This window comes from Silurus aristotelis (assembly GCF_946808225.1).
Source record: "Silurus aristotelis genome assembly, chromosome: 8".
In the NCBI taxonomy this organism is placed as follows: Eukaryota; Metazoa; Chordata; class Actinopteri; order Siluriformes; family Siluridae; genus Silurus; species Silurus aristotelis.
The window spans coordinates 9,647,109-9,656,896 of record NC_139581.1 but is presented as its reverse complement, the minus strand read 5'-3'; the positions used below and the strand labels follow the sequence as shown (position 1 = coordinate 9,656,896).

Below are 9,788 nucleotides of genomic sequence, written 5' to 3'. Positions count from 1 at the left end.
TATTTTTTTATTCAAATGAAAAAAACTTTTACGACTACCAGGAATATTAATTTACCCCTCGTTTGATTATAATTAAACTGTTAATCAGTGTTTAAGTAAAAAAGTAGCAGATGTAAAAACGGTAATATAAAATTTTATAAACCTTTAACTGGCACAATGAATATAAAGAGAACACATCACAAAGTGGAAAATAATGAAGGTATACATTTTAAAACCAAACTCACACTTCAAGTCACACATTTCTCAGAAAAAGAGTATTGTCTATTGTTGGGATTTCAGCTCTGAAGCAAAATGAGCCCTTGTCCTTGTCGCTCACTTTGTTTATTTCCAACAAGCAGTTTTTTTATCACCCAGGCTGGCAGTTAGTCTTGTGCGACCCTTGAAACTGTTTACAATCTGAAAACCATCTTCATCATAGATGTGAACATTGCTTGTCCGTTTATGCCAGATTCCCTTTATCTGAGAGGCAGGAAGTGTGTCACCAGGGTAATTAAACTTATAGAGCAACACTACACAAGATGAGACCAGTGCCTTCATTGGAGCGACAACTTCTTCCTTCCAAATATTGGCAAAAACAGAGGCAAAGGCCACTGCGAAAGAGTCTAAATATCAGTCAGCAAAAACAGAATAATTTTTATTACTTGCAATATCCATCTATATTTACTAGAGAGTGAAATAAATGGAAACATAATGTATCCCAACTGAATGTTATTCTGTACCTTGAAGACTAATCCAGCAGAACAGTATTCTTGACTGAAGATCCATGCTGCAACTGTTCCAAAATCAGCACATACCTGATGTCAGTAACAGTTTAAAGATCAAATATTGATAATAAAAATAATACATTGTAGTCACATCTGTAGTCAAATACATGCAGGTTGTTTATTTGAAAGAGGCAGATGTAGAATACAGAGTGACATGGAGACAGATGTTCTGAGGCTACCACTAACGGGAGCAGCCGAAAGATGTAGTCACATCTTCAGTCACTACACTACTCTACATTTGGTATTAATTACATGTGTTTGAAATTAAAATATAAAAAGCATATAAATCTGATAGTGGAACAGTCAAAATTACTTACATATAAAAGGTATAAGCATGCGCAGCATATATGTAGTTGAAACAAATGACCGTATAGCTTCACCTACATTTATTTTCTATTGAAAAGTTGAAAAATATGCTCTTTGACAGCTCTTTCATTCATAATTTTTCACTTAAAAAATTTTGTACCTTAAAGTAAAGGTTGCATATTTGGATGGACAGCCGTACTGTATAATAACACAACACAGTCTCACGCCATATTGTGATATAGTCACAAACTTTAATCTATTGATTTGTGTTCATGGACACGAATATTCCTCTTTTTCCGTGTCACTCAGCATGACTGAATCTGTCTGGCTCTGTCTCAATAACAACGGAGGCAAAGGATCATGGGTAATGCTGATAGAAATGCAAAAATGTTAATCTCTCCATCTTTTATCTCTCCATTTTAATCAGAGAATAAGGCAGAAAATATACGGTTAGGGTAAGGGTTAGGGTTATACTTAAATAAATGTGTGTGTCTCTAATTAACACAGTCTCCTTATTTAACCAGGAGAATATATTTACTGTATTTTGACTGAAAGGACCCACTGCATCGTCAGAGCCAATCTGAACAGAGGAATCTGCAAAGACAAACATGTATACAAACAGTGGATCGAGAAACACCAACTCTGCTGACCCTTGACACATGTGGCAAGGGATTTAGGCCATCACTGACCTCAAACCACCCAGCGGAGCACCTCCAACCAGTTCTGCTTTTCTTCTGCTTCTTCTATGCTTATTTTAAAAAGTAGAATATAGAGCCCATGCTCAAGGCACACAGCTGCACATGCATAAGGGTTGAATCCCACACGACCGCTAAGTAAGTGGTTCTCTGTAATGGAGTAAGTTCACTCTTTTTGCCGTTTAGCCGTAACCCCCGTTTCTTAATGTAGGTGAGAACGACATCTCGATGCTGGACTGCTAAGTGCTCTGATTGAAATCAACAAATCATCTTTCAAGAGTTTAAGATGCAAATGTGAATGTTCAAAATGCGAATGTTTAAGATTCGAATGCCCTGAAGTCTCAGAGGGACCAGGACCATATCCACACACTTCGTGAAGGTGCGGGGTGAGAGGGCAAGACTGTTCTCTCTTACATCGAAAAAAAAAACGGAAGTCCCGTGGTGCTCTATAATCTGCTTTATTTAACATTACAACTGTATTGACGAGGCTCACACACTAAGTACTGTTATCATAACAAGCTTTTATTCTCCCAATTTTCATAGTCCTGACCATAGTTCCCTGGTGGTCTATCGGTTAGGCTGTGGCGCTCTCACTGATGCGGCCTGGGTTCGATCCCCGGTCAGGGAACCAACCCCAGCCACTTTCAGTGCCGGTGTTGTGCCTAATTCAAACCCTCTTCGCGTGCACGCGGACAGTACCGTCGTATTTCCTGTAGATGGCACTAAAAACACGGAAGGCAAGCTGAATGTAAACCCCCTGCCTGAATTCTACCCCCCTCTATTTCTTTTTCCTTCATACTCAGAGTTACCAAACTTGCTATGATACACCTACACAAGTAATAATGTATGTGTAAAATTCTACATTTAATCTAACAACATGGACAGCTGTATTATTTAGGGGGGTATTATTTAGGCAAGCTGAATGTAAACCCCCTGCCTGAATTCTCCCCCCCTCTCTATTTCACACAAACCTTTAGAATTCATTCTAATATTCTGATTTATTATCAATGGTGGAAACAGTTGTGCTGATTATATGTGTATATATACATTTTTTGTGTTTTTTTATTTTTTTTTTTATTTTAAGAAAATACACTACAAGTTTGGTTCAGTGTTGAATTTTTCTTTTTTTGTTTTTGAAAATATAGCCTACTTTTTTTCAGCAAGGACTGTTTTTGTTTTTTACATTCTTAAATGAATCCTGAAAAAATCATAGCAGCCTCTAAAAAAAGGAGCACAACTGTTCATGATCACCATTCAGCAGTAAGAATGCCTGCCTCTTCTACACTCTACATTTCCTCCCTAGTTATTTACTGCACATCCTTCTTAATCACCACACCTATCTGCCATCATCCTCACCAACTCATTTGACTACCTGCTTGTTTAGCAGAAATTTACCTGTACGTTTGGTTGAAATTGGATATATTTTCTTTTGCAATGTACATTTTGAATGTACATTCACTGACTGTACATTCAATGCAAATCATATAATCTTTTCACTTGAATTGGTTATATAAATGACCTGAGCCAACAATGCCATGTCTGTGGGGAGAAAAGTGGTGATAATATCTGGGTATTTACTGTTTTCTATGGGCAAGATTATTCACTATCTATCACAATTTAATTATTGGTTACAGTGTCTGTCTAGTGCCTTGAAGAAAATTGTCTTCTCTACATTTTAGACTGCCTGTAACTGCTGCAATCACCAATCATGTATCCAGGCGACATCACAAGTGCACTTTTTGTGTCATGCCTGTCAAAAGTAGAAATAAAGGAGTAACACTTTTTATACACCTCTTCTATTAGTGGATTTTTATTTTGTATGCTTTTGTAAGTTTTACATGCATGAGCTCGAGATTTTTGGACATTTTTAAAAATAGAGCTGTCTGTATAAATCAAACATAACTTTGTGCATTAAATATTATTACTTGTGTATTTGTATCACAGCAAGTTTGGTAACTCTTCATATGGAGCAAAAAGAAATAGAGGGGGGCTAGAATTCAGGCAGGGGGTTTACATTCAGCTTGCCTAAATAATACCCCCCTAAATAATACAGCTGTCCATGTTGTTAGATTAAATGTAGTATTTTACACATACATTATTACTTGTGTAGGTGTATCACAGCAAGTTTGGTAACTCTGAGGATGAAGGAAAAAGAAATAGAGGGGGGTAGAATTCAGGCAGGGGGTTTACATTTAGCTTGCCTTCCGTGTTTTTAGTGCCATCTACAGGAAATACGACGGTACTGTCTGCGTGCACGCGAAGGGGGGTTGATTTTAGACCGGGGGTTTGAATTAGGCACAACACCGGTCCCAAGCCTGGATGACTGGGGAGGGTTGCGTTAGGAAGGGAATCCAGCGTAAAAACATGAGGATCCGCTGTGGCGACCCCTAATGGGAGAAGCTGAAAGAATTTATTTTTTACAGTCCTGAACATGGCTTACCGGTGCATTATACTGCCATCTGGTGGCCATCATAACATGGACAACACATATCAATACACCCCCTCCCTCCTTTTTTTTGTATAACTTCATACACAAGAATATCTAAATCCTCCTTTATAGTTATATAAATAACTGTATATTTCACCATTTAACAATTGTTAGTTGAGTCCACATAAATTCGAGATTTATACAAAAATCTTTTTGTTATTTTTATTTATTTCTCTTATCTGAACATATGTTCACATTTCTTTAATCAGTCTTTTTTTTTTTTTTTTTTATCTTTGGATGTTCTGCCAGTGCCTCCACATTATTCTCTTTATCAGTAGCTGCTACTCTTATATCTGCCCTGCGATTCTGATTGTTCGCTTTGTTTTTAGCTTTGCAGGTCACTTTCCTTGATTCTTATGTCTCTCCAAGGCACTTTCAGCAGGTGTCTACTGTTTCGCCTCATTAATTTTTCATGTTCAGTTAACACATCGTATGACCTGGGTGTTGTTTCTTTAACTACTTATAATAACTGATTTTGTTGGAAGTCTATAGTGCTCGTGTTGGATTGCTTTGTTTAAGTCCTTTGGGTCTATACAAAATCTTAGACATCTATCAGGATTCTCCATTATTATGAGGGAGTTCACCCATTCTGTTGGTTCCTCTATTTTACTGATAATTCAATCTTTAATCTTAGTGTCAAGTTTCTCTCTCAATCTTTTCTTTAAGGCAACTGGCACCTTTCTTGCCAGGTGTATAACAGGTTCTGCATTTTCCCTCAGAGTTTAACTCTGGTAAACGCACTATTCCTTTGAAAATTTCCTTGTATTTCTTTACCCAGTCAATGTGCATAGCTCCTTTTAAAGCTTCATCTTTAACACACTTGCGTTGTCACTTGTCTATTTTTGTTTTCAGTCCCAGTATAGCTTGTTTATTTCCTTCCACAAGCACAAAAAAGCATCCTTCTTTTTTTAATTACAGGACAGTCTGACTCTGCATTCTCCCTTTGTGGGGATGGTCTTGTTGTCATAGGTTTTTAGATTTACTTTTTGTCACATACCTTCAGCTTTTTTCTTAGTCTATAAAAGCTTTTACCTTGGCTTCTGTGTCTAGTTTCACTGAAAGCAAAAGTCAAGTGTATGGCTTTTACTTTTCAGACATCCCTCTTTCATTAGCACTTCAAAATGTATCCACTTCTGCTGTCTCCTTCTCATCACGGAAAGTCTTTAGCTGTGCCATTGCACATTCTAATGCTTGGCAAATTTGTATTGCCCTGGCTAATGTGAGGTCAGCCTCTTTTAACAAATGCATCCTCAATCTTTTATCTTGTACTCCAATTACTATTTGATCTCAAATCAAGGAGTCACACAGTGTGTGGGAACACACACTCTTCAATGGATTCTAACTTTTTCTGCAATCAATTAATGAATACATACCTTTCATATGTAGCGTCTGGCACAGGTCATTTAGATTTCATGTCCCAGGCATTCCTTTTAACCTTTGACATCTGCTCTTCAATCAAAGGATGAGCGCCACGGCTTACACTTTTATTGAGAGCTTGTATACCACAGTGTCATACCACACACACACACACACGCACGCACGCACGCACGCACGCACACACGCACACACACACACATACACACGCACACACACACAAACACAATGGGGCATTCCTTTTACTAATTAAACAAATAAATAAGATGCTCCACCTCCCACAATATAAACCGATACCTTGTATGTATCTCCTCCTTTACTATAGTTGTACTATAAAAATTCTATTAATGAAACTCTGTTAATGTTGTCTCTTCTATTAAGGCTTGATTGACTTAAAATAATCTTCACTTTATTCTTAACAAGGTGCATTGTATACATCAGAATACAACATTGTATTAACATCAGTTATACTTTAATTACTGATCTCTGTATGTTAATTTACCCCTGTTCTAATGCTGTAATTTCTCTTCATGTTTAGTATCCAAATGACCGCAAAATTATCTGTTCCTTATTTTTCAAACAATGGTGCATCATGAAATGTACCATACTGTCTTGATACACTTTAGATAAAACTTTAAGTTCTCCAAAGCGAGTATAACCTGGAAACCATGCCCACAAACACATGAACAAAGGGAGTTTTTCCCTGGCACTGTTAGCAGCAATTCTATTTTCCTTTGTTTATTAACATCCAGCCCAATGGTGAACGCATAAAGTTCAAAACTTAGTTTAAAAGCTTTCCATTTCTCATAAAAAAAAATTCCTGTCAGCTTTAATTCCTCTGGTGAACTGATAGAATTCATCAACTTCCATCATTTAATGTGATACCATGTATCGACGAGGTTTACACACCGAGTACATTTGGTGGCCATCTTAACTGGAAATATGTCACATGTTGGACTGTTATGCTGTGTCAGGTATTAAATAACATTAATGCAGTTCACTCCTTGTCTATTTCAGTAACTGTATGTTCTTGTGATGGAGTTTTTGGAAAATATTATTATTACGTGGTGACCGCTTTAAATAAATGTATCAGGTGATGTAACAGTGTTGAAGTTGTGGTGTGCATGTTTATATGATCTGCAGTTTCGGTGATTGCACATGTAAATAATACGCTTTTAATATCCATTTGCTTCTTATATTAGCCAACACTCTCCGGAAGTGCTGACAAGGTGATGTGTATGTGTACTTCTTCAAATAAACATTTGGCTTTGCTAATTTCCTAAACTACTCAGTCAGCTACTTGTTGCTACAGTTACTTAAAACAACTTAGAACTAAATGGTGTCATTTACAATTAGATTTTATATATGTTGTTGTTTGTAGGACTCAAGTGTAACCAAGATAACCAAGAACTCAAGTGATCTGAAATGAAGAAAATGATTAATGAATCTCGAGTCATATAAGGATCGGTTATTTAATCCCAATTCGCTAATCTCAACTTCCTACACAAGGACCCAGGTATCTGATACTGAGGTCCAGATCCCAGCTTTCATAATCTAACATTAGATCAATCTAAAAAAAAAAAAAAAAAAAAAAAGAAAGAAAGAAAAGAAATATCCTGAATGAAATCAGATTTCGCTTTCACTGCCAATGATGCTGGCCTGATTCGTATGTGGTGAGAAATTGTCAAACAACGAGAACAGTAACGTCGAACATTTCCAAACGGATCACACAGCATTTCCTTAGAAGAACTGTACCCATCTAGAAATGAAAGGAAAAGAACCATTTCAAAAGTGCTGCAGAAAGCTGAACAGAACAAATGTAACTTCATATATTGGATAAAGTCTCCAAACTAAACAACAGTTGCTAGTTTTGCAGCAACTCAGTAGATAATAAAGCGCAGAAAGACGTTCACAGATTGAGAATATATGAAAGAATCATTCATTATAATATCATAGCATCTATTCCGCGACACCACTCTCCAATTAACAGGCAACATTCCCACAACTTACCAAGGCCAAAAAGGTATATATTGCTTATATCCAAATAAAATAAAAAGCATTATGTCGAGATCATGAGTATTTAAGTCGTGATCATGAGAAAACAATTTGTTATGTCGAGATCACAATAAATCAGAAAAAAACAAATATAATGCATGGCACTTTAGGACTTCCATTAATATGTTTTGCAAATTTTATTTGGTGGAAGACGGGCCAACATGGTTTTTTGATCACTAAGTTGCAGACCCCTGAACTAGTGAAATCATCAATCATACATCCTTCCACATTCAGAAGTCCAACTGTATGAAATGCATTCAGAGATATTGATTAGCAATGAAATTCCTGCAATAAAACAAGAAAATTTTAGATTAACTGTGCATTTAGTGATTTGGATACTAAAACCACGGAATTCATTCATCATGCTATCCTGTATACAGCATATTGCCCTTTTGAACTATTCAAAACCTTTTATGCAAAAAGGAAAATACATTAACATAAAACAAGAAAATATTAACACTTTAACCTCAATAAACATATGGATAATGCTAGAGGATAGATTAGAAAACCCTATATCATTATTTTTTAAGATTTGATACTGTTTATCAACAAATAAAGGTAAAAAATATTGTGAGCTTCTTTCTGTCATTGACTTTGTTATGTATAATGCTGTAAATGGTTATATGCATCATTTTGCACCTTTGAGGCTTTGTGTGTACGTCTCTGTTTAGCTTCGGATTTTCCACATCAACCAGTCCAACAATAAATGCTGTCTGTACCAGATACTGCTGAATAATCTGTGGGTCATCATGGTTTGAGCAGAGACCAGAGATGGCAAAAGTACAGACATCCTTCACTCAAGTAGAAGTTGTTGTGTATTTCGTCGTCTTGATGGAGTGTAGCTGTCGGTTGGAAGGAATCTCCGTAGACGCAGTTATTTCGTGTAAATAATGATTTTTATTCAGCACAGAAATATAGCATCTTTACAGGCCTTCCGGTCAAGCCTGGAGTCAGCACGCTCTGATTCAAAGTCTGACTCCCGATCCATGGCTGCACACTCATTATATATTCTGATCATTCTCTGGGTCCGCCTCTTAATGTATAACAGATGTATATCAGCCTACTGTGCAATAATGTTTATCTTAAAGAGAAAACCTGTCTTTGTCCAGATTTAATATATCTCAAATCTACCAGCGCTCACTTTCCCAGACCATTCATCTTAACATACAGTGAGAACGGGTCAGAGGTCTTTTCCCAAGAGGACATGCATCCTGGATCATATTCTATACTTCGGCTTATACTGATTTAAGGACGACCACCCGTCTAATTTTCCCAGTCACGGCTCATAAGATAGGCACTATGGGCCTTTCATACATTTGGCTTAAAGGAAAACATCTGGCCAGATGGTTCAGTAATTAACTTTGGCCTTTCCAGGACTGTCACCATTTGTAGAATTATATGAGTTAAGGCTTTTAGATATTACACATTTAAGATACTATATGTTTAAGACACTACATATTTCCCCCCTTCAGGGGATCAATAATCCCACGATAAACAAAAAAATATAGCATACATGTTCATCATTGGTTACAGAAATAGTAATAATACATTCTGTCACAGAACCTTAACAATATAATGAATTTTTGGAGTGTGAGAGAGAAAAAACCTGTCAGGCAGCCGTTTCTCCTTAGATATCCTTCAAACAATCAAGACAGGAAAACCGCTCTTACCTCTGCCCCAGGTGGCCACAAATTGTACTCCAGCCCAATCAAGATTTTAACAAGAAGTAATACATATGCATTGGTTATGTATCAGAAGAAACTTAAAAACTATCATGACTTACTATGATTACTACTAGTATAAACATTTTCTATCAATGTCACTGGATATACTGTAACACATAAAATCCTATAATAAACATATATATGTGTATGGGGAAAATGTCCATCTGCGGCTGCGTTGATTCTCAGTATGGGGTCGCCGATGTGTAGAATCACAGCATTCCTTGTTCCAAGCCTTCAAAACTCCCCAATATTGTTTCCTTGGAGAGAAGAAAAGAAAAAAAAAAAACAACCAGTATCGTCTTCTCAGGCAACAAATGAATCATATCACATTCCATACCCCCCTTTCACCCGAACACAGTATAGGGGGAAACTATTAAAAAGT

At 36.7% G+C, this 9,788-nt stretch overlaps 1 long non-coding RNA gene across 1 annotated transcript in view; it reads right to left on the bottom strand.

Annotated features, from left to right (window-relative positions):
- Positions 1-394: 394 nt before the first annotated feature.
- The window catches only part of LOC310729806, an 18,925-nt gene continuing 9,531 nt past the window's right edge, over positions 395-9,788 (bottom strand). The window contains exons 2-4 of the long non-coding RNA XR_014534678.1: positions 1,609-1,664; positions 720-772; positions 395-590 (exon numbers count right to left, since the gene is read on the bottom strand). This is a non-coding gene — a long non-coding RNA (uncharacterized lncRNA). The remainder of the gene's footprint in view (positions 591-719; positions 773-1,608; positions 1,665-9,788) is intronic.